At 45.2% G+C, this 25,044-nt stretch overlaps 1 protein-coding gene across 1 annotated transcript in view; it reads right to left on the reverse strand.

The window, feature by feature from the left end:
* Window positions 1-25,044, reverse strand: part of LOC139756462 (TWiK family of potassium channels protein 7-like) — a 191,971-nt gene that overhangs the window by 135,560 nt on the left and 31,367 nt on the right.

A 25,044-nucleotide genomic window follows, 5' to 3' on the forward strand; every position in this document is an offset into this window, starting at 1 on the left:
CTACATGTATTATGTTCCACATACACTACATGTATTATGTCCCACATACACTACATGTATTATGTCCCACATACGCTACATGTATTATGTCCCACATACGCTACATGTATTATGTCCCACATACACTACATGTATTATGTCCCACATACGCTACATGCATTATGTCCCACATACGCTACATGTATTATGTTCCACATACGCTACATGTATTATGTTCCACATACGCTACATGTATTATGTTCCACATACGCTACATGTATTATGTCCCACATACGCTACATGTAGTGTATTTGTGGCATTTTCATTTGTGTGTCTCTGTCTGTTTGTCTGTCTGTCTGTTTGTGTGGATATCCTTTACATCATGATAACACGAGAACTATACATGATGTTTACATCATGATAACACGAGAACTATACATGATGTTTACATCATGATAACACGAGAACTATACATGATGTTTACATCATGATAACACGAGAACTATACATGATGTTTACATCATGATAACACGAGAACTATACATGATGTTTACATCATGATAACACGAGAACTATACATGATGTTTACATCATGATAACACGAGAACTATACATGATGTTTACATCATGATAACACGAGAACTATACATGATGTTTACATCATGATAACACGAGAACTATACATGATGTTTACATCATGATAACACGAGAACTATACATGATGTTTACATCATGATAACACGAGAACTATACATGATGTTTACATCATGATAACACGAGAACTATACATGATGTTTACATCATGATAACACGAGAACTATACATGATGTTTACTTCGTACTGACACCACAGGTACTGACTGCCCAGGTAAACAAGTGCTCACAATTCGGGTCACATACTTGCAGTAATTTATATAATAATTTGGATGAAAATTGTAAGTTAAATGTTCTGTGTTAAGAATGTTGACTAATGTGAAGTTCACATATGTAACATGAACATTTCTGGTGCATCACATACCATACCTGGAGTATTGCATGAGAGACATTGTCTTCGTTTCTTCCTGGCGCTACCTCACCAAAGCGGGAAACAACGAACAGATATGAAAGTGAATGATGTAAAAGACATATTGACCAAGACAAAAATATCGACTCAAAATTTTGTATTTTCTTCCACTCCTGGCCAGACGCTAGGATACGTATGTCTTTTGTTTTTGTACTTGAATTTTTTCATTCTTGGCCAGGTGGCCAGGTGGCCAGGTGGCCAGGTGGCCAGCCTAACGTTGGTGAAAAACCGTTTTCTAAATAAACACTGAACTTGGTGCAACTGTTGTTATCAGATCAATGGGAAGTGTTGGGCAGACGTAGCTCTTACCAGTCCTGGATGCGTACGTCAAGTTCTATTATACTTGTGTGCAACAGTTTGTCACACAGATGTTAAAGCTTTTAATAACCTTAAGCTTCAGCTTCAGTGATGGTGATGGTTGAGACACTTCATCACGACCTTAACTCATTAACGGGTTAAGGTCGTTCCATCTTCTGTTTACGTGTTTTCTTGTGATCACAGACCATCTCAAGACCTCCTTCTCAGTCCCTCTCACTCGTCATACCCTCCTCCACTCTCAAAACACCTTCGAACTTGTCATTCAGTTCCTGACGGACTCTCAGTCATCCTCTACAACTCTCCCCTCTCACTCTCAGACCTCCTTCTCAGTCCCTCTCACTCGTCATACCCTCCTCCACTCTCAAAACACCTTCGAACTTGTCATTCAGTTCCTGACGGACTCTCAGTCATCCTCTACAACTCTCCCCCCTCACTCCACGGGAGTCCCACTCTCCCCTCTCACTCCCTCTCCACGGGAGTCCCTGCTCCTGGTGAGGTCATGATGTTTGCATCATCTGCGACACAACATCATCTTCTACATAGTCTCGCACATCCTCGTGTCTGACTCTGTCGTCCTCACTCCTGACCCTCGTACACCTCACCAAGTGCTGGCTGGCTGGCTGGCTGGCTGGCTGGCGGCTGGCTGGCTGGCTGGCTGGCTGGCTGGCTGGCTGCGGCTACATCTTCACCACACATCATCCAGAAACGCCGTCACATTTTGACATCTTTTATAGCCATGTCAACCTTCCTCCTGTATTACAACACGCTTCTCCCTATGTTAACCTTCCTCCTGTATCACAACACATCTTTCTCCTATGTTAACCTCGCTGCTGTATCACAACACACCTCTCCCTATGTTAACCTCCCTGCTGTATGTGAGGCTGTGTGTGCACTGTGACCTGTGTGTCAGGTCGGGTAGGACCTGCAGCTTGCAGTGGGTATTGACCTATAACTGACCTAGTGACCCAGCTCAGGTAGAGCCTGCAAGTTACTACAGGTATTGACCTGCAATACCTGTATGGCAGGTTTTGAGAATATTTAAATGTCAGAAACGTTTGGAAGATGTTGGATGTGTTCGAGTACAAGTTGTGTATCAAGTGAGGGAGAATCACAACCTAAGTTGAAAGAGTTTATTCTCCATCATCAATAATGGGTATAGAGACCAGCCCATGATAACAAGTGCCACCTGAAACATTAAGAGAACACCTTCCTCTGTATTTAGAGAACACCTCCCTCTGTATTTAGAGAACACCTCCCTCCGTATTTATAGAACATTGCTATCATTTCACGGTGACGATGTGTGGAGTACACTACTTCAGTAGCAGGTGCTACACATGCAGGACCAGCTTATGTACGAGGCATTAGGTGTGTAGTGAGGACATTAGTAAACATAGATACCACTGTACCATACACTACAACCTAGTACTAGTACTACTGTACCATACACTATAACCTAGTACTAGTACCACTGTACCATACACTACAACCTAGTACTAGTACCACTGTACCATATACTACAACCCTGACTGGTACTACTGTACTACACTCCAGTACTCGCACCTCTCCACACCCCCTCACATAGTGTCACATACTGACTGGTCTGTGGGTTCCAGGTACTGGACTGAAGGTAACCACAATCCTGTTTATGAAACAGAAATTTTTACATCAGGAATACGACAAATGTATGTAATATTAACTCCATCGCTGTGTCCGACGTAAAATAGTGGATTGGGTCACAGTGCAAGGGGAGGGCTGGGGAGAGCTGGGGAGGACTAGGGTGGGCAGGGGAGGGCTGGGGAGAGCTGGGGAGGACTAGGGTGGCCTGGGGAGAGCTGGGGAGGACTAGGGTGGCCTGGGGAGAGCTGGGGAGGACTAGGGTGGGCTGGGGAGAGCTAGGGAGAGTTGGGTAGGGCTAGGATAGGCTGCGGAGGGCTGGGAAGGGTTGGGAGAGTTGAGGAGGGCAAGGATGGGCTGGGGAGGGCTAGGATAGGCTGGGAAGGGCTGGAAAGGGTTGGGAGAGTTGAGGAGGGCAAAGATGGGCTGGGGAGGGCCAGGATAGGCTGGGGAGGACTGGGGATGGTTGGGCAGGGATGGGGATGACTGGGGAGGGCTAGGATAGGCTGGGGAGGGCTGGTGATGGTTGGGGAGAGCTGGGGATGGCTGGGGATGGTTGGGGAGGGTTTGGGAGGGCTTGGGATTACTGGGGAGGGCTGGATAGATAACGACGCCTGACTGATCATCCTGACGTAACTGGAAGAAGGAACATTAGAGCGAGTGGAGGACATGACCCCCTGCAGGCACGAGCGACGACTCCCTCAATATGGCGAGCCATTACATGGCTGATCTGGGTCACATCAGCCATGAAACTCCTGATGTAAACAATAGTAATATTATAATATATAAGAAATAACTGCAAATTGGAAAGCTTTAGTTACTGGTATGAGTACCAGGGCCTTGTGACAAATGCTATAATAAATATTCATTTAGGTCGTTGTTCACCGAGTTTCATTTGGCTTTTAGAATGATCACCTTAATCGATTACGAAGTTTTCACTCACGCAGCTTAATCATCAACACAGAAGTGTATATTGTGTAACGTTTATTGATGTGTTCATGTCCCTGTCGTTACCATATTAATGACGGAGTTGAGAGGTCTGTTGCTCTGTAAGACAAGGGACCATACTGGTCTTAGACCTGACCATCATGAGACAAGGGACCATACTAGTCTTGGACCTGACCATCATGAGACAAGGGACCATACTGGTCTTAGACCTGACCATCATGAGACAAGGGACCATACTGGTCTTAAACCATGATACCCAGCAGATGATACTCACATCCTTAACTACTGGCCTCACACTAGGTGTTCAGGTGAAGGTTTGACCTCCACTCCAGAGTTTCCTTTCTGCACTGAGTCGTTTAGCTTGGCTCCAGCTAGCCAAGTTGTAGTCATTACGAGTCTTTCCTTCCCTTTCTTCTGTCTTCAACACTTGACAGTTTTAAGTGACACTTTATCCATTATGTATTAGACCAACTCTGGTGTTTGTCTGAGTTCCTCTGTAAGCTGATGCAGTCCCCGATATTTCTGACTTTCTTCATGACCTCAGCATCATTTGTAAACCCAGCCCTACTGGTAAGCCATTACCACAGATCAACAATAACAGTATGAGAATATTTGCATGCTAATAAGTTATATTTGAGGCATACGTGCGTTTGTGTGTGTGTGTATGTGTGTGTGTGTGTGTGTGTGTGTGTGTGTGTGTGTGTGTGTGTGTGTGTGTGAAGATATACATATATCAGATTGAGGAAGAGCACTGTACTTTCAGAAGTGGCAGAGGATGTGTGGATCAGGTGTTTTCTTTGAAGAATGTATGTGAGAAATACTTAGGAAAACAGATGGATTTGTATGTAGCATTTATGGATCTGGTGAAGGCATACGATAGAGTTGATAAAGATGCTCTGTGGAAGGTATTAAGAGTATATGGTGTGGTGAGGCAAGTTGCTAGAAGTAGTGAAAAGTTTTTAACAAGGATGTAAGGCATGTGTACAAGTAGAAAGAGAGGAAAGTGAGTGGTTCCCAGTGAATGTCGGCTTGCGACAGAGGTGCGTGATGTCTCCATAGCTGCTTCATTTGTTTATGGATGGGGTGGTTAGAGACGTGAATGTAAGAGCTTTGGAGAGAGGGGCAAGTATGCAGTCCGTTGTAGATGAGAGGGCTTGGGAGGTGAGTCAGTTGTTGTTCGCTGATGATACAGTGCTGGTGGCTGATTCGGGTAAGAAACTGCAGAACTTGGTGACTGAGTTTGTTAAAGTGTGTGAAAGAAGAAAACTGAGAGTAAATGTGAATAAGAGAAAGGTTATTAGGTTCAGTAGGGTTGAGGGACAAGTTAAATGGGAGGTAAGTTTGAATGGAGAAAAACTGGAGGAAGTGAAGTGTTTCAGATATCTGGGAGTGGGTTTAGCAGCGGATGGAACCATGGAAGCGGAAGTGAGTCACAGGGTTGGGGAGGAAGCGAAGGTTTTGGGAGCTCTGAAGAATGTGTGGAAGGCGAAAACGTTATCCTGGAGAGCAAAAATGGGTGTTTGAAGGAATAATGGTTCCAACAATATCATATGGTTGCGAGGCGTGGGCTATAGATAGGGTTGTGCGGAGGAGGGTGGATGTGTTGGATATGAGATATTTGAGGACAATATGTGGTGTGAGGTGGTTTGATCGAGTAAGTAATGGAAGGGTAAGAGAGATGTGTGGTAATGAAAAGAGTGTGGTTGAGAGAGCAGAAGAGGGTGTTTTGAAATGGTTTGGTCGCAGGGAGAGAATGAGTGAGGAAAGATTGACAAAGAGGATATATGTATCAGAGGTGGAGGGAACGAGAAGTGGGAGACCAAATTGGAGGTGGAAAGATGGAGTGAAAAAGATTTTGAGCGATCGGGACCTGAACATGCAGGAGGGTGAAAGTCGTGCAAGGAATAAAGCGAGTTGGAACGATGTGGTATACCGGGGTCGACGTGCTGTCAATGTATTGAACCAGGGCATGTGAAGCGTCTGGGGTAAATCATGGAAAGGTCTGTGGGGCCTGGATGTGGAAAGGGAGGTGTGGTTTCGGTGCATTACACATGACAACTAGAGACTGAGTGTGAACGAATGTGGCCTTTGTTGTCTTTTCCTAGCGCTACCTCGCCTTCACCCTCTCAATCAATACCCTCCCATATAATTTCCCAGGAATACTCAACAAACTTATACCTCTGTAATTTGAGCACTCACCTTTATCCCCTTTGCCTTTGTACAGTGGCACTATGCATGCATTCCGCCAATCCTCAGGCACCTCACCGCGAGCCATACATACATTAAATATCCTTACCAACCAGTCAACAACACAGTCACCCCTTTTTTAATAAATTCCACTGCAATACCATCCAAACCCGCCGCCTTACCGGCTTTCATCTTCCGCAAAGCTTTCACTACCTCTTTTCTGTTTAACAAATCATTCTCCCTAACCCTCTAACTTTGCACACCACCTCGACCAAAACACCCTATATCTGCCACGCTATCATCAAACACATTCAACAAACCTTTAAAATACTCACTCCATCTCTTTCTCACATCACCACTACTTGTTATTACCTCCCCATTAGCCCCTTTCAACGATGTTTCCATTTGTTCTCTTGTCTTACGCATTTTATTTACCCCCTTCCAAAACATCTTTTTATTCTCCTTAAAATTTGATGAAACTCTCAACCAACTCTCACTTGCCCTTTTTTCACCTCTTGCACCTTTCTCTTGATCTCCTGCCCCTTTCTTCTATACATCTCCCACTCATTTGCACTATTTCCTTGCAAATGTCGTCCAAATGCCTCTCTCTTCTCCTTCACTGATAATCTCACTTCTTCATCCCACCACTCACTACCATTTCTAATCTGCTCACCTCCCACGCTTCTCATGCCACAAGCATCTTTTGTGCAAGCCATCACTGCTTCCCTAAACACATCCCATTCCTCCCCCACTCCCCTTACGTCCTTTGTTCTCACCTTTTTCCATTCTGCACTCAGTCTCTCCTGATACATCCTCACACAAGTATCCTTCCCAAGCTCACTTACTCTCACCACTCTCTTCACCCCAACATTCTCTCTTCTTTTCTGAAAACCTCTACAAATCTTAATCGCCTCCACAAGACATCCCTCCAGTTGCACCTCTCAGCACATTAACATCCAAAAGTCTCTCTTTCACGCGCCTATCAATTAACACGTAATCCAATAACGCTCTCTGGCCATCTTTCCAATTTACATACGTATACTTATGTATATCTCTCTTTTCAAACTAGGTATTCCCATTCACCAGTCCTTTTTTTAGCACACAAATCTACAAGCTCTTCACCATTTCCATTTACAACACTGAACACCCCATGCACACCAATTATTTCCTCAACTGCCACATTCCTCACCTTTGCATTCAAATCACCCATCACTATAACCCGGTCTCGTGCATCAAAACTACTAACACACTCACTCAGCTGCTCCCAAAACACTTGCCTCTCATGGTCTTTCTTCTCATGCCCAGGTGCATAGGCACAGATAATCACCCATCTCTCTCCATCCACTTTCAGTTTTACCCATATCAATCTAGAGTTTACTTTCTTACACACTATCACATACTCCCAACACTCCTGTTTCAGGAGCAGTGCTACTTCATCCTTTGCTCTTGTCCTCTCACCAACCCCTGCCTTTACTCCCAAAACATTCCCAAACAACTCTTCTCCTTTACCCTTGAGCTTCGTTTCACTCAGAGCCAAAACATCCAGGTTCCTTTCCTCAAACATACTACCTATCTCTCCTTTTTTCTCATCTTGGTTACATCCACACACATTTAGACACCCCAGCCTGAACCTTCGAGGAGAATGAGCACTCCCCGCGTGACTTCTTTTTCTGTTTCCCCTTTTAGAAACAGAATATATATATATATATATATATATATATATATATATATATATATATATATATATATATATATATATATATATATATATATATATATAGGGGAGAAAGAATACTTCCCACGTATTCCCTGCGTGTCGTAGAAGGCGACTAAAAGGGGAGGGAGCGGGGGACTGGAAATCCTCCCCTCTCGTTTTTTTCTTTTTTTAATTTTTCAGAAGAAGGAACAGAGAAGGGGGCCAGGTGAGGATATTCCTTCAAAGGCCCAGTCCTCTATTCTTAACGCTACCTCGCTAATGCGGGAAATGGCGAATAGTTTGAAAGAAAGATATATATATATATATATATATATATATATATTTTTTTTTTTTTTTTTTTTTTTTTTTTTTTTACTTTGTCGCTGTCTCCCGCGTTTGCGAGGTAGCGCAAGGAAACAGACGAAAGAAATGGCCCAACCCCCCCCCCCCATACACATGTACATACACACGTCCACACACGCAAATATACATACCTACACAGCTTTCCATGGTTTACCCCAGACGCTTCACATGCCTTGATTCAATCCACTGACAGCACGTCAACCCCTGTATACCACATCGCTCCAATTCACTCTATTCCTTGCCCTCCTTTCACCCTCCTGCATGTTCAGGCCCCGATCACACAAAATCTTTTTCACTCCATCTTTCCACCTCCAATTTGGTCTCCCTCTTCTCCTCGTTCCCTCCACCTCCGACACATATATCCTCTTGGTCAATCTTTCCTCACTCATTCTCTCCATGTGCCCAAACCATTTCAAAACACCCTCTTCTGCTCTCTCAACCACGCTCTTTTTATTTCCACACATCTCTCTTACCCTTACGTTACTTACTCGATCAAACCACCTCACACCACACATTGTCCTCAAACATCTCATTTCCAGCACATCCATCCTCCTGCGCACAACTCTATCCATAGCCCACGCCTCGCAACCATACAACATTGTTGGAACCACCATTCCCTCAAACATACCCATTTTTGCTTTCCGAGATAATGTTCTCGACTTCCACACATTTTTCAAGGCTCCCAAAATTTTCGCCCCCTCCCCCACCCTATGATCCACTTCCGCTTCCATGGTTCCATCCGCTGCCAGATCCACTCCCAGATATCTAAAACACTTCACTTCCTCCAGTTTTTCTCCCTTCAAACTCACCTCCCAATTGACTTGACCCTCAACCCTACTGTACCTAATAACCTTGCTCTTATTCACATTTACTCTTAACTTTCTTCTTCCACACACTTTACCAAACTCAGTCACCAGCTTCTGCAGTTTCTCACATGAATCAGCCACCAGCGCTGTATCATCAGCGAACAACAACTGACTCACTTCCCAAGCTCTCTCATCCCCAACAGACTTCATACTTGCCCCTCTTTCCAGGACTCTTGCATTTACCTCCCTAACAACCCCATCCATAAACAAATTAAACAACCATGGAGACATCACACACCCCTGCCGCAAACCTACATTCACTGAGAACCAATCACTTTCCTCTCTTCCTACACGTACACATGCCTTACATCCTCGATAAAAACTTTTCACTGCTTCTAACAACTTGCCTCCCACACCATATATTCTTAATACCTTCCACAGAGCATCTCTATCAACTCTATCATATGCCTTCTCCAGATCCATAAATGCTACATACAAATCCATTTGCTTTTCTAAGTATTTCTCACATACATTCTTCAAAGCAAACACCTGATCCACACATCCTCTACCACTTCTGAAACCGCACTGCTCTTCCCCAATCTGATGCTCTGTACATGCCTTCACCCTCTCAATCAATACCCTCCCATATAATTTACCAGGAATACTCAACAAACTTATACCTCTGTAATTTGAGCACTCACTCTTATCCCCTTTGCCTTTGTACAATGGCACTATGCACGCATTCCGCCAATCCTCAGGCACCTCACCATGAGTCATACATACATTAAATAACCTTACCAACCAGTCAACAATACAGTCACCCCCTTTTTTAATAAATTCCACTGCGATACCATCCAAACCTGCTGCCTTGCCGGCTTTCATCTTTCGCAAAGCTTTTACTACCTCTTCTCTGTTTACCAAATCATTTTCCCTAACCCTCTCACTTTGCACACCACCTCGACCAAAACACCCTATATCTGCCACTCTGTCATCAGACACATTCAACAAACCTTCAAAATACTCATTCCATCTCCTTCTCACATCACCACTACTTGTTATCACCTCCCCATTTACGCCCTTCACTGAAGTTCCCATTTGCTCCCTTGTCTTACGCACCCTATTTACCTCCTTCCAGAACATCTTTTTATTCTTGTGGGAGTATGTGATAGAATGTAAGAAAGTAAATTCTCGATTAATATGGGTAAAATTGAAAGTTGATGGAGAGAGGTGGGTGATTATTGGTGCATATGCACCTGGGCATGAGAAGAAAGATCATGAGAGGCAAGTGTTTTGGGAGCAGCTGAATGAGTGTGTTAGCGGTTTTGATGCACGAGACCGGGTTATAGTGATGGGTGATTTGAATGCAAAGGTGAGTAATGTGGCAGTTGAGGGAATAATTGGTATGCATGGGGTGTTCAGTGTTGTAAATGGAAATGGTGAAGAGCTTGTAGATTTATGTGCTGAAAAAGGATTGATGATTGGGAATACCTGGTTTAAAAAGCGAGATATACATAAGTATACTTATGTAAGTAGGAGAGATGGCCAGAGAGCGTTATTGGATTACGTGTTAATTGACAGGCGTGCGAAAGAGAGACTTTTGGATGTTAATGTGCTGAGAGGTGCAACTGGAGGGATGTCTGATCATTATCTTGTGGAGGCTAAGGTGAAGATTAGTATGGGTTTTCAGAAAAGAGGAGTGAATGTTGGGGTGAAGAAGGTGGTGAGAGTAAGTGAGCTTGGGAAGGAGACCTGTGTGGGGAAGTACCAGGAGAGACTGTGTACAGAATGGAAAAAGGTGAGAACAATGGAAGTAAGGGGAGTGGGGGAGGAATGGGATGTATTTAGGGAATCAGTGATGGATTGCGCAAAAGATGCTTGTGGCATGAGAAGAGTGGGAGGTGGGCTGTTTAGAAAGGGTAGTGAGTGGTGGGATGAAGAAGTAAGAGTATTAGTGAAAGAGAAGAGAGAGGCATTTGGACGATTTTTGCAGGGAAAAAATGCAATTGAGTGGGAGAAGTATAAAAGAAAGAGACAGGAGGTCAAGAGAAAGGTGCAAGAGGTGAAAAAAAGGGCAAATGAGAGTTGGGGTGAGAGACTATCAGTAAATTTTAGGGAGAATAAAAAGATGTTCTGGAAGGAGGTATATATATATATATATATATATATATATATATATATATATATATATATATATATATATATATATATATATATATATATATATATAAATTTTAATTTCTCAATTGTATTGGCAAAACCTGGGCAATAGGTTTGCACGAACACATAGCTCCTGTTACACAATACAGTGAAGTCATCATGACTAATGAAGCAGAATGCCAGTATGATCCGCTCCAATTAGCTGTTGCATCTGCAGCAGCTGGCAGGAGGACGCGACACGTAGATCCCAGCTCAAGTGAGACCAGGTGAAGTGCTGACCTTCCGAGAACAATACGAAACCAATTGATAGGCACAAACCTGAACAAGGCTTCCACATATATGAAATGTTTGATACCAAGCGAGGCCTCGACCCAGACTGCGAAGTAGCGAGTACAGTAAGGTATATATACGCTTCGGATTGCTGGTACCAAGCTGTTCCCGATCTAGGCTCCGAACTAGCAAGCACAGTGGATGGTTGGTGCTGAGTGAAGCCTCGACCCAGGTTACGAACCAGTGGAGAAATCAGATGGCTGGTGCCATTGAAAAAGTTAAATCCTGACTCAGTCTTCGAATACATGAACACAACGGCGTATTTTCCAGCAGTAGAGACTTATTGGTGTAGTGATCAACGTCACTAGACCATGAATCATGCTCGGACCCGCCAGGGTTCAAGTCCTGACCGGAGCAGTCGGTTCACAAGCAACCTGTCCCTTCGTCCTCTCTTTGTGGGTGGGCGAATAATGGATACCTAGCATAATATATATATTATGGGTATGTTTGAAGGAATAGTGGTTCCAACAATGTTGTATGGTTGCGAGGCGTGGGCTATGGATAGAGTTGTGTGCAGGAGGATGGATGTGCTGGAAATGAGATGTTTGAGGACAATGTGTGGTGTGAGGTGGTTTGATCGAGTAAGTAACGTAAGGGTAAGGGAGATGTGTGGAAATAAAAAGAGCGTGGTTGAGAGAGCAGAAGAGGGTGTTTTGAAATGGTTTGGCCACATGGAGAGAATGAGTGAGGAAAGGTTGACCAAGAGGATATATGTGTCGGAGGTGGAGGGAACGAGGAGAAGTGGGAGACCAAATTGGAGGTGGAAAGATGGAGTGAAAAAGATTTTGTGTGATCGGGGCCTGAACATGCAGGAGGGTGAAAGGAGGGCAAGGAATAGAGTGAATTGGATCGATGTGGTATACCGGGGTTGACGTGCTGTCAGTGGATTGAATCAGGGCATGTGAAGCGTCTGGGGTAAACCATGGAAAGCTGTGTAGGTATGTATATTTGTGTGTGTGGACGTATGTATATACATGTGTATGGGGGTGGGTTGGGCCATTTCTTTCGTCTGTTTCCTTGCGCTACCTCGTAAACGCGGGAGACAGCGACAAAGCAAAAAAAAAAAAAATGTATATATGTATATATATATATATCATACAAACCTCCAACAGCCAGGATCGAACCCGGGATCCCTGCGCAACAGGCGGGAGCGCTACCGCTAAGCTATGATCGCCCGTAATAGGGAAATGACTATTCGAATACTATTTACTCGAATACCCTACGTGCGCGTTCATGTGCACTTTGTTCATATATATATATATATATATATATATATATATATATATATATATATATATATATATATATATATATATATATATCATTATTTCTCACCAAATGAGGTGATTTCAAGACAGACAAACGACGGCCTCATTTGTACACATGTCATTTCCAGCTGACGTGCATAATGCACCAAACCCAAAGCCTAACATCCACAGCCAAGCCCCAGCGACTATCAAACGGTCTGCCTTGATCGTTTCAAACGTCCTGGTTCATCTCACAAACCACGTCGCCCCCCGTATATTACTTCGTTCCATTTCAGTTTATCACGTGGCCTCCGTCATTCCATTCCTCCAACTCTTTCTTGTCTTTCCCTTCGTGTTGCTCCCTCCCCTTTTGCCACGTAGATCCTTTGATGCAGTCGTCCTTCACTCATCCTCCCCATGTGTCCACAGCGCTTCAACACGCCCTGGTCAACTGTGTTTGTGGCGCCGCTCATACGTGGCTCACCTGAGCGACCAACACACCTCACACCGCAGGTCATCCTCAGACTTCCCAGCTCTGACACGTCCACCTTCCTCAGTGCTTTTGCACTCATAGCCCGAGGTTCCCATCCCCGTAACCCTGTAGTGGTTACTGTATCTTCATTAATGTCCGACTTTGCCTTCACAGACACTGACCTCACCTTCCCCACATTTGTTATTGCAGCCAGAATCTTCCTTCTCTCTACCCCCCCCCCCCCTAGCTTAACTGGATTCCCACGGTTCCAGCTGCTGCCACGTCCACCTCTAGGTGCACAAAGCACTCCACTTCCTCCAGGTCTTCTTCTCTCACACTTACAATTAAACATCTTCTTTGATCCCCTGTCGCACACTGTCCGAAACTCTGCTGAATTCGTTTTTCTCTATGGAATCTGTCATCAACACAGTATCTATAAGCAGCAAGTGATTCACTTCCTATCACCTCCACACCAGAGCACTGTAAACGATCTCTTCTCTCTAAGACCTTTACATCCACCTCCCTCCCCTGTTCTTTCCACGAAAAATCAACAACCATGGTGACATTGCACACCCTTTACGCAGATCCACTCCACGAGAACCACCCACCCTCCTCCCTTCCTACTCGCACACAAGTCTTAGTTTCTTGTAAAATCCTCCTCACTATACATGATAACTTTCCATATGTTCCACATAGTCGTGACACCCACCACAAGGCATCTGTCCCTACGACTAAATGTGTCATCATAAATCATATTCATTTTTGTTTAAACAATCAGTGTTGCCAGTTTTACTTGCTGGGTTGATGGACAGTTTATCACCTATGGACATTTTCACATGCAGTGTTCACCCGTCACGACCATGTCATAAACTCTGATACATACAGCTCGAGGTTGACATATAATGCTTACACGTATTTTCAGTTTTGGAAAATTTTCTCTCACAATCTTACAAAAAAATGGAAAAATGCCCATAAATACATATATGCTGGCCTGTATGTATGTACGTTTATTTGTGTAGTGTGTGTGTGTGTGTGTGTGTGTGTGTGTGTGTGTGTGTGTGTGTGTGTGTGTCTGTCTGTCTTTGTGTCTGTATGTTTATCTGCGGGTTGGATGTGGTCTTGTCAGATACAATTCTGTAGTTGGTAGTATTATAGAGGCAATATAGAGATAACACGGAGGTGATACAGAAGTACGTAATATAGAAGTAATATAGAGGTAATATAGAATAATACGGAGGTAGTATAGAATACATAATCACGTCACATGACAACATAAACACAATTTCATCTTCATATTTCTCTGCCATGTTAGTGTTAGTATCAGTAACAAGTTGGCCCATTTTAGATCAAAATACTCGAACCCTGGTGCTAGAGGAGGCAGAGAAGACTCATATATGATGTGGTACATTACTGTAGTAGCATACATGATGAACGACATGATCATGTTATTATCATCTTAGTCATGTCACTGTAGCTGTGGTCTGGGCAGCAGGGCCTTGTTATCATGCGTGAGGCCTGGTCACCACCATGTGTTGCCCGCCTCATGCGACCTCCGCACCTCACCACATCATCATCACCAGCCAGGCGACAGTCTTGCTGTCTCTGCTGACGACGAACCACCTGGATAGCCAGCCAGCCAGCTATCCATCCATCCATCCAGCCATCCATACATCCATCCATCCATCCATCCAGCCAGCCAGCCAGCCAGCCATCCATCCAGCCAGCCATCCATCCATCCATCCATCCATCCATCCATCCAGCCAGCCAGCCAGCCATCCATCCAGCCAACCATCCATCCATCCACCCATCCATCCATCCATTCATTCATCCATCCAGCCAGCCAGCCAGTCTGCCAGCCAGCCAGCCAGCCATCTATCCAGCCATCCAGCCATCCATCCAGCCAGCCAGCCATCTAGACGCTAGACAGACGAGCAGCCATCGGGAACCGAACCCATGTCGAGTAAATTGGTACACTAATTGAAGGCGAGCGAAGCAGGGCTACCGTACAGAAGGAGAGACAAGAGAGTTTTATATCCCAGGATGAGGCTCACCCGACCGGTTATTGGACTTCATGAAAGCAGAGTTTAGTATTTTCTTCCCAGTGGATACAAAAGTTCACTTTTACTGCATTCTCGACCACTCGAAATAAAATGTTCTCTACAGTGGTGGATGCCAGAGTTAGAGTGCTTGTCCCGTATTACCATGTGACCTTACCCTTCAGATCACCAGTATGACCTTAGCCTATAAGCCACCAATGTGACCTTAGCCCCTGGGTCACAGGGGGATGTGAGCGGCCAGCGGTAATTAGCATATAGTGGAAGAAACAGCAGAAGAAATACTACTGGTTCATGGATGTATAGTGAAGATCCTGAATAAATAGTGAAGATCCTGAAAAGATAGTGAAGATCCTGAATAAATGGTGAAGATCGTGAATGGATGGTGAAGATCGTGAACGTATGGTGTATGTGGCCAGGAGGGAGAGGATGACATAACCAAGACGGAGAGGAACTTGTTGTCCTGGCCAGTGAATGTCATATACTTGGAATACATCATTGTTCACCTGTGTTGAAATATGTTTGTACCATGTCTTCAAAAGCATAATGGTATTATCACTCAGAGGAACACTGGGTGAGAGATGTGGTGAGGAGAGGAGGTTGTGAAGATATTAAACATGAGGGTTTTGGCCTGGGATGTGAAGTGTCAGGATGAATGATATTCTTAATGAAGGATGTGTAGACATGATGAACCTGGGGCGCTGGTGTGTGTTGCAGGAGGGGTATGTGGAATGAGGAGGGATGAACACCTCGGTGGAATGAGGGCAAGTGATGGCACATCGTGAGGAGCATGAGGTAAGGCTCAGCAGGCAAGTCGCTCTAATGATGAGTAGAGAAAGGAAATTAACAGACAGGAGTCACCAGCTGAAGCAGACATGACACTATCAGGGGAAGCAGATCTGGCGTTGAAGAACAGCAGGAATATACGGTAGTAAGTAGAGACAGACAGGCCAGTGCATAAAGGTAAAGTTAAGATAGAATCGTTGAAGAGATGAGGGAAGTGTGATGGTATAAGGCTGGTACACACGTTTTTCACTTCCTCCAAAAATTTGTAAATACTTTCCTTTGTCTCATCTGTTTCCCTTTCATTAATTAGGCCTGATTCACATTAGCGGTTTGACCCGCGGCGGATCCGCGGCGGTTCCAACCGCTAATGTGAACGGAGGAGGCAGTTTCACCAGGCGGGAGCCGCGACACTGGTCATCTGGGCAGGAGTCCTGCCACTGTATAGTATCAACATGGACGTAGAGGAGGCAGCATGTCTCTGGCTCTTGCATAGGTGCAATTGACGGGAAACATGTTAGACTAATCCAACCTTCAGGCACAGGCTCCATGTATTATAATCACAAGAAGTTCTTCTCCACTGTCTTGCTGGCTATGTGTGATACAAATTATTCATTTACAGATACCAGATACAGATGCCCAGATACCAATAAAAAATAAATAAAAGTCAACTTGCACTTCCGTAGGTGTTGCCACACATCAGGATCATACTGCACGTGGATATCTGTGCTGGTTGTCATGACAACAGACCAGCGTTCTTCTGATTGGCTAGAAGCACGGGGTAAGCTAGCCAATGGAAAGCCATTCTGGCCTTCAAACCGCCTTGAAACCGCCAAGTGTGTACGCTCCCATTGGAACACATGTAAATCGACCCGCCGCGGATCCGCAGCGGGTGACTATAGATCTCGACCCGCCGCGGTTCCGCCGCGGGACGCGGTTGTGTGTGAACAGCTCCATTGACTTACATAGAAATATACCCGCCGCGGTTCGAACCTCGGCGGGTCAAACCGCTAGTGTGAACAGGCTCTTAAAGTCTCTACATTTTACACAAGGACCGGCCTTGATGTGGACTTGTGTGCGTGCCTGGAGCCTTTAGCTTTAAAGAAAAAAAGAAAGTTGCTAAAGATGAGGAAGTGTGTGTGACACAAGAGGATTATTGAGAGTAGATGGTGAGTATGTAAGATGAGACTCACACGGGAATGTTATGTGTTGGTGAAGTTTGTATGTAAGAAATTCATGAGAATATATTAAAAATAAGTAGATGGAAAAACCCACATTCCTCATAACTCAAGTTGATTATAATGTTGTTTGATCTACACTCATGGTGAGGCTCAACCTCAGCTCCGGGAGTCTGGTCACGATCAGACTACGTCAGCAGCCACCCTCGGGAGATGGTCGCTGCTGGCGCTACCAACATCACAATACGACTTGAGCACTTGAACACGAGGGTTCGACCTACAAGGACGGTGGTACGCTACTGAGCAGGACGGTACGACCCCCAGGTGGTAAGGATGAAAGTCATATAGTAATCATCTGTTATTGTTATGAGCAAGTGAGGCTCCTGTGGTGGTGATGACGTGAGCTGGGTCAAGCCATGGTTGGGCTGTGGTGGACCACAGGGAGGTAGTGGGTGGTTGGCACTGTGATAACATCCTCCACACACACACACACACACACACACACACACACACACACACACACACACACACACACACACCTCGTCAGGAGCCAATAGCATTAGCGGATAACCCACTTACGTCTTTACAACTCTAGTAGGAATTGGTAATGGATTACTTGGCCAGGTGATTAGACCAGTGACAAGTGACGGGGTTGTGATGATGTTGAAGTGGTCAATCTTCATGGTCAGACCAGTGATGAGTTGTGATGATGTTGTGGAGTCGGTCTTCATGGTTGTGTTAACCGTCTAAGACAGACTTCTCGTGTCATCCTGGTAGTTCCCTGTACAACTGTTCCTCTTTCTCAAGCGACAACAGAAAGTGTCACTACAACCTCGGGTTGTTAGGGATGAGATCTGGTGATCACGACTCGGGCGGGAAGATGTGTGTGTGTGTGTGTGTGTGTGCGTGTGTGTGTGTGTGTGTGTGTGGTCTCCAAGTACCAGTCCTGGGACTGCTCTCGTGTTCTGCCTGGCTGGTTGAGTCTTGCCACAGTTTGTGTGTTTACTGTGAGGCTGAACTACACATGGATCGTCATCACTCTACTGACCATGACGAGACGTAGTCTTAATCAGGAAGAATTTATAACCTTGCTCTGAGTGTGTGACGTCCAGGACGGTTCTGGGATCGCCTCTGGGGATTCAGTGTGAGGCTTGTGATACCTTGTGAGGCCGGGTGTGTGTGTGTGTGTGTAGAGATGGTCTTGTACCAGCTCATCGCTCACGAGGATCCTCCACAACTGATGGATGTCTTCAGGTAACATGTTATGGAGGCAGCGGTGGTCTACACCTGAGCTACGGACGGGGTTTACGTCTGTATAGACGCTGGTTGTGGCCAGGGGAAGACAAGCCAGCCAGGTCAGCATATATATATAGAGCTGCCAAGCCAGATTAACGATTTATAAAGAACAGCTTAAGGATCTGTACTGAGGGATAAGTTCTGCATTATGTAACGAGAGGTGCACGAGGCAACTTGTTAAATGAGAACTGACGAATCATTTTGATGTTGGCTGCCAGGGTGGGAGGCGGCACCACGCAGCTAAGTTGATGATTTGTGGTCTTTGTCTCCGTGTAACTCGTTGATGATCCATCCACAGTGACGATTGTGGGTCCTGTTGATGATGCCTTCACATGAGACGTTGATGACCATGGTTTCCGGTCATGATATTCTTGTATCATACGAGGTATGTGCCAGGCTCCGTCATGACCCAGACAGACCAGACAGCTGCCTTAAAGCAGCGCAATACGGGTTCAGTTCTCGTCTTTAACCCCGGGTTTGCATTCTTAAAGTTCATGTACCATATTTATGACTTCACCGTCAGGTATAATTGTGTCCACTTCCACAATAGTTTCCCAGAACCATCGCCCTTGTGTGCCAGGTCATCACGTCAGAGACTGGATGGCTGTTTCCAGGAAATGTCAGGTTCGCAAAGTATTGATTTTATCCTCATTTAGGGATGTTCTGTGCCTCATGGAAGGTCTTATGTTTGTTGGCGTCACATTTCTAACATTGTTCGAGAATATTTCAAATTAACATTTCCAGTAAGTGGAAGATTCCAGTCATGGGTCACAAAGTCCTGGTTGAGGACAGGCTTTGATGGAGAGGTAAATATGAAGGCTACAGACGACAGAGAAGTAACGAGAGAGGAAGAACAAAAATATAAGCAATTCAGAAGTGGAAAACGAGACTTTTACAAACGGAGTTTTGAAAGACATTAGAAAGTCAAGATTTCCAAAGCTTAGCAGAGTACGGCATGAAGCAGACGTCACCACGGCCCGTCCTTGCGTCCGTCACACAGTCATCATGTAGTTATCACGGTACACGACACTATGTTACTGTGGTTATCACCGTACACGACACTATGTTACTGTGGCCTGAGTGGAATATCCTGTCCACGTCTTATGTCCCCTGGTGACGCCCGCCAGACTCACCTGGTGACGCACGCCCACACAGCCAGACTCACCTGGTGACGCCCGCCCACACAGCCAGACTCACCTGGTGACGCCCGCCCACACAACCAGACTCACCTGGTGACGCCCGCCCACACAACCAGACTCACCTGGTGACGCCCACCCACACTGTCAATTACAAGTGGGAGAAAATGAGACTATTTTCCACATGGCAGCTGAACGACTGAACATCAGAAAACTTCAGCGACGAAAGTGAAAATAAAAACTGCAATCAATGTAGATCGTGGCGTGGGAAGGTTCCTCAGGCGTGGGAAGGTTCCTCAGGCGTGGGAAGGTTCCTCAGGCGTGGGAAGGTTCCTCAGGCGTGGGAAGGTTCCTCAGGCGTGGGAAGGTTCCTCAGGCGTGGGAAGGTTCCTCAGGCGTGGGAAGGTTCCTCAGGCGTGGGAAGGTTCCTCAGGCGTGGGAAGGTTCCTCAGGCGTGGGAAGGTTCCTCAGGCGTGGGAAGGTTCCTCAGGCGTGGGAAGGTTCCTCAGGCGTGGGAAGGTTCCTCAGGCACACTGAAGGTAACTTTTGCCTCAGCGGATCACGATGAGATGACCTCAGTATCGGCAAGACGGAGGAGGGAGGAGGCGGGTGGCAGGTGGGTGGAGGCGGGAGGCGGGAGGCAGGAGGGAGGAGGCGGGAGGCAGGAGGGAGGAGGCGGGAGGCAGGAGGGAGGAGGCGGGAGGCGGGAAGCAGGAGGCGGGAGAGTGCAACGCCATCAGATTTCACCGGAAGCCCTCATCAGTTTACGTCACAAATTGTTATCTGTATCACTGCTATGTGTGCGATCATATCTATACCATCATCATCTATACCATCATTATCTATACCATCATTATCTATACCATCATTATCTATACCATCATTATCTATACCATCATTATCTATACCATCATTATCTATACCATCATTATCTATACCATCATTATCTATACTATCGTGGCTGTGTGTACTGCATGGTGGTATACTGTATGGTCGTGTGTACAACATGGTGTGTGTACTGCATGGTGGTATACTGTATGGTGTGTGTGTTTACAACATGGTATGTGTACTTCAGATTAGCACATGGTGTATCACATGGTCATCTCACCTCTGCTTAGTGATATTCATATTAAGTCCAGCTCTCAACTTGATTCATCTTCATCATTACCACACATTTACTGCAAGTGAAAGTCATCAGTCTTGTATCAGACCAACTTCGCATCCTTTCTAGGTCCCCTGTAAGTTTATACAATTTTCCTTGCCTTTCATTTTATGATCTTTGCATCATCTGCAGACATGTTCAGGTGAGAGTCCATTAAACACATCCGCTGAGGCAATATTCTCACCGTCACAAGACTCCTCCTCCATATTCCTGGCTGGCGATCCAGAAGGAACAGAGTCAAATGCTTTCAGGCAGTTCTGTCATAGACCGCCAGGAGGTTCCCAGCACACGTCGCCCCTCGCTATGCTCATTCCTCTACCGCTTGAAGTCATCCATTTGCTTTCTCATAATCTTCCCCAGTACGCAAGTGACCAGACCCACCAGGGAAGGGGAGGGTGGGGACGGACTTGTCTATAGTTCCACGTCTCATCTCTTAACAACAGACAACAAGCTGAGGCTTTCTGCTTCCCTGGCATTCGGCCTTGGCCCAGCAACATCCTGGAAAGTGTTTCATGTACCTTCACACGTGTGTGTGTGTGTGTGTGTGTGTGTGTGTGTCTGTGTGTGTGTGTGTGTGTGTGTGTGTGTGTATGTGTGTTTGTGTGTGTGTGCGTGTGTGTGTGTGTGTGTGTGTGTGTGTGTGTGTGTGTGTGTGTGTGTGTATGTGTATGTGTGTGTGTGTGTGTGTGTGTGTGTGTTACAGGAAGAGAATCTTATACTCGTTTTATCTTGACTCTGGAGTGACGTCATGACCCCCAGCTGACTCACCACACAGACAGCCTCCAGATGACGATAGATTTCGTACTTTGGTTAATAAAAACAAACAAATATTCTCATAAATCAATCAACATACCAAAAACTGGACCAAAAAAAACGTATTTAGGAATTTTTATAACCGGAATGTCGAGCCTTTGATAGTTGGATGAATTTTTCATCAAGCACTTCCCGCTGATGGCCATCAATATTTATTCTGTCCTGGAGATGAAAAATAACCAGACCTTTGATAGATACAGCAATGTAGAATGAACAAAACTGGGTGAGGCTTTGGACGAAATAAAAACATATGTGGGAAAAAGTAATTCTAATGTTTGAGTTTTCTAATACCTCTCCTACGTCAATAATCCAGTAAACACAGTTTCCATTTTGAATATACTGAAAAAAGATGACCGGATGATTGTGTTGGTAGTAGAGGAATGGATCACATCCATGATGAACGTTGCTTTGTTGAAGCCAAACATCAGCTGTCACAGCTACACAATAATTTGATATAGATCAAGTTGGTTATCTCATGGTTATCTCACAGATGTGGTTATCTCATAGACCTGGTTATCTCATGGTTATCTCACAGATGTGGTTATCTCATAGACCTGGTTATCTCATGGTTATCTCACAGATGTGGTTATCTCATAGACCTGGTTATCACATAGTCATGGTTACCTCAGCCATGGTTACCTCAGACATGGTTACCTCAGCCATGGTTACCTCAGCCATGGTTACCCCAGCCATGGTTACCTCAGGGTAGGACGTGGATCAAGACGAGAGTGGCTTTATAACAAGTGAACAACAATGTTGTTCTTCACATGTGACGTCATACACCAAGTTATGGATCGTTAACTTGACGTTTTCTTAAGTGAGTCTTGTCTTTAACATGGCCGGACGAGTCTCCTGTGATGCGCTACAGTTAGGACTTACATTATCACTGTACTGGTGGATGATAAGGAACATTTGGCGGTACATCATGCGTCGTAATGTGAAAGTATTGGACGAAATTCATGTTAACAATAGCTATCATCCCTAACACAGATAATCATCTAATTACTCCACGATCATCTCACACAACCCAAACACAGTGTGTTGCTCCCGGCCAGCTGGCCTCCTGCTCCCGGCCAGCTGGCCTCCTGCTCCCGGCCAGCCGGCCTCCTGCTCCCGGCCAGCTAGCCTCCTGCTCCCGGCCAGCTGGCCTCCTGCTCCCGGCCAGCCGGCCTCCTGCTCCCGGCCAGCTGGCCTCCTGCTCCCGGCCAGCTGGCCTCCTGCTCCCGGCCAGCCGGCCTCCTGCTCCCGGCCAGCTGGCCTCCTGCTACACCATTACCCACGTGATCCACCAGGCCTTCTAAAGTGAACATTACAGTTAGTGAGGAGATCATAAAGCATCACCTCATCACATTATGCTATACGGAAAATATATATTTATCTAAGCATTATAGTCGTGTACACACACACACACACACACACACACACACACACATTACCAGTGCTAAGGCCTGGGTTGCCTTCACCACATCTTCAGCATCAGCAACACTGTCGTTTTAATGGGTAGTCAGGAGGGGGAGGTGATGAGGGGGAGGTGAGGAGGGGGAGGTGATGAGGGGGAGGTGAGGAGGGGGAGGTGAGGGGGGGAGGTGATGAGGGGGAGGTGATGAGGGGGAGGTGAGGGGGGAAGGTGAGGAGGGGGAGGTGAGGGGGGAGGTGAGGGGGGGGAAGGAGGTCCAGTGGAGAAACACAAGACACATGTCTGGCGCAGGTGTTGGTGAGGTGTGGTACACACAGGTGGCTGTACACATGTTTTTCATGTTCCCACTGGTACTGCTTGCCTCCAGCAGTACCAGTGGGTCTTACCACTGAGGAGGATCGTGTTCTCCAGTGTCTTTGTTATAGTGTTGTCTGTTGTGACGAATTGATTGTAGTGTCTTCACCACCTCTACTATCACAATCACCATCATCACATCACCATCACAACCACTACCACAACCACTACCACCACCACACCTCCACTGCCACAATCACCATGCCTCTACCACAACCACCATGACATAACCACAACCACCATGCCACAACCACAACCACCATGACATAACCACAACCACCATGCCACAACCACAACCCCGCCATGTTAAGACGACAGATGGTTCGTGTTTACCCTAGTCTTGGTCACAACAGTTGTGAGGGCAACATTTCCCGTCGTGACCTGAGCGAGCGAGCTGACCTGCCTGGGCCTGTGGTCCAGCCGTACCTGTGGTCCTTATTCTTAAGGTCTCCCAAAACTCACAAAGATGGCTGTTCCTTCTGACCAATCATATCATCTGTTTCTTCTCCTAGTTATAAGTGATCATAATGGTCAGCAAAACATTAATGTTCAAGGAAAAAATCTCTTCATCGCATGTTATAGATAGCTTAGATGTTGTTAACAAAGAAACATTAATCTGTCTGATCATAAACTCATCATGTTTGATGTTAATTCCCTCTTCACTAAAGTCCCCATTAATGAAACCATCACATATCTAAGGAGAAAATTGCTTGATCTCAGTCTTGGCTTGTTTCTGCCCAGAATAACTTTCATAGACTTAGTTGAGTTTTGTGTTTGTAATAATGTTTTCCCAGATGATGAAGGTGATTTTTATAGACAGAAATACGGTCTTGTCATGGGAAACCCATTTAGTACGATCCATAGTAATTTATTAATGGAATATTTTGAAACTGAAATTTTAACTTCAATCAATAATCATCAGAATGATGTGTGGTCCTTGTGGCCATCCTTCCAAGACTGTGATGTTTTCTTTAATGAATTAGATAACATCCACCCCACACAACATTAAATAACATCCACCCCACACAACATTAAATAACATCCATCCCACACAACATTAAATAACATCCACCTTACTGTCAAGTTCAAGAGGGAACAGGAAAAAGAAGGCAAACTGCCATTTTAGATGTGTTGATAACAAGCGAATCTGATCGTTTCTCCTATAAAGTCTACAGGAAGTCTACCAACTCTGAGAGTTATATTCACTATTTCTCAGTACATGATTCTTCTTTAAAAATGTCTGTAGTTATGTCTATGTTTTCAAAAGCACTACGGATATGTGATCCCATAGGCCTGGTAGATGAATGTAGTCGTATAAGACGTATCCTTAAGCAGTTATATCATCCCAATTGGTTTGTGAACAAAGCTTACTGGAAAGCTAGAAGGACATTTTATGCTTCTTCCTGTAAGCTTTGTTCACAAAGCTAGGAAAGCTAGGAAGACATTTTATGCTTCTTGTAACAAAAATGTGACAAATAAGGATAAGACGAAATGTTTAGTGTTGCCCTATTCTCCCAACTTAGCTGATCTAAGACATGTTCTGAAAACCAGTGCTTGTAATGTTGCTTTCCAGTACAATAACACCATCAACAACATCTTAATAAATAGTAGGCCAAATTATGCAACAATTGGGAGTGTTTACGTCGTCAAATGCAAGGCATGTAAATATATT

This window comes from Panulirus ornatus, chromosome 21 (assembly GCF_036320965.1).
Source record: "Panulirus ornatus isolate Po-2019 chromosome 21, ASM3632096v1, whole genome shotgun sequence".
NCBI classification, from domain to species: domain Eukaryota; kingdom Metazoa; phylum Arthropoda; class Malacostraca; order Decapoda; family Palinuridae; genus Panulirus; species Panulirus ornatus.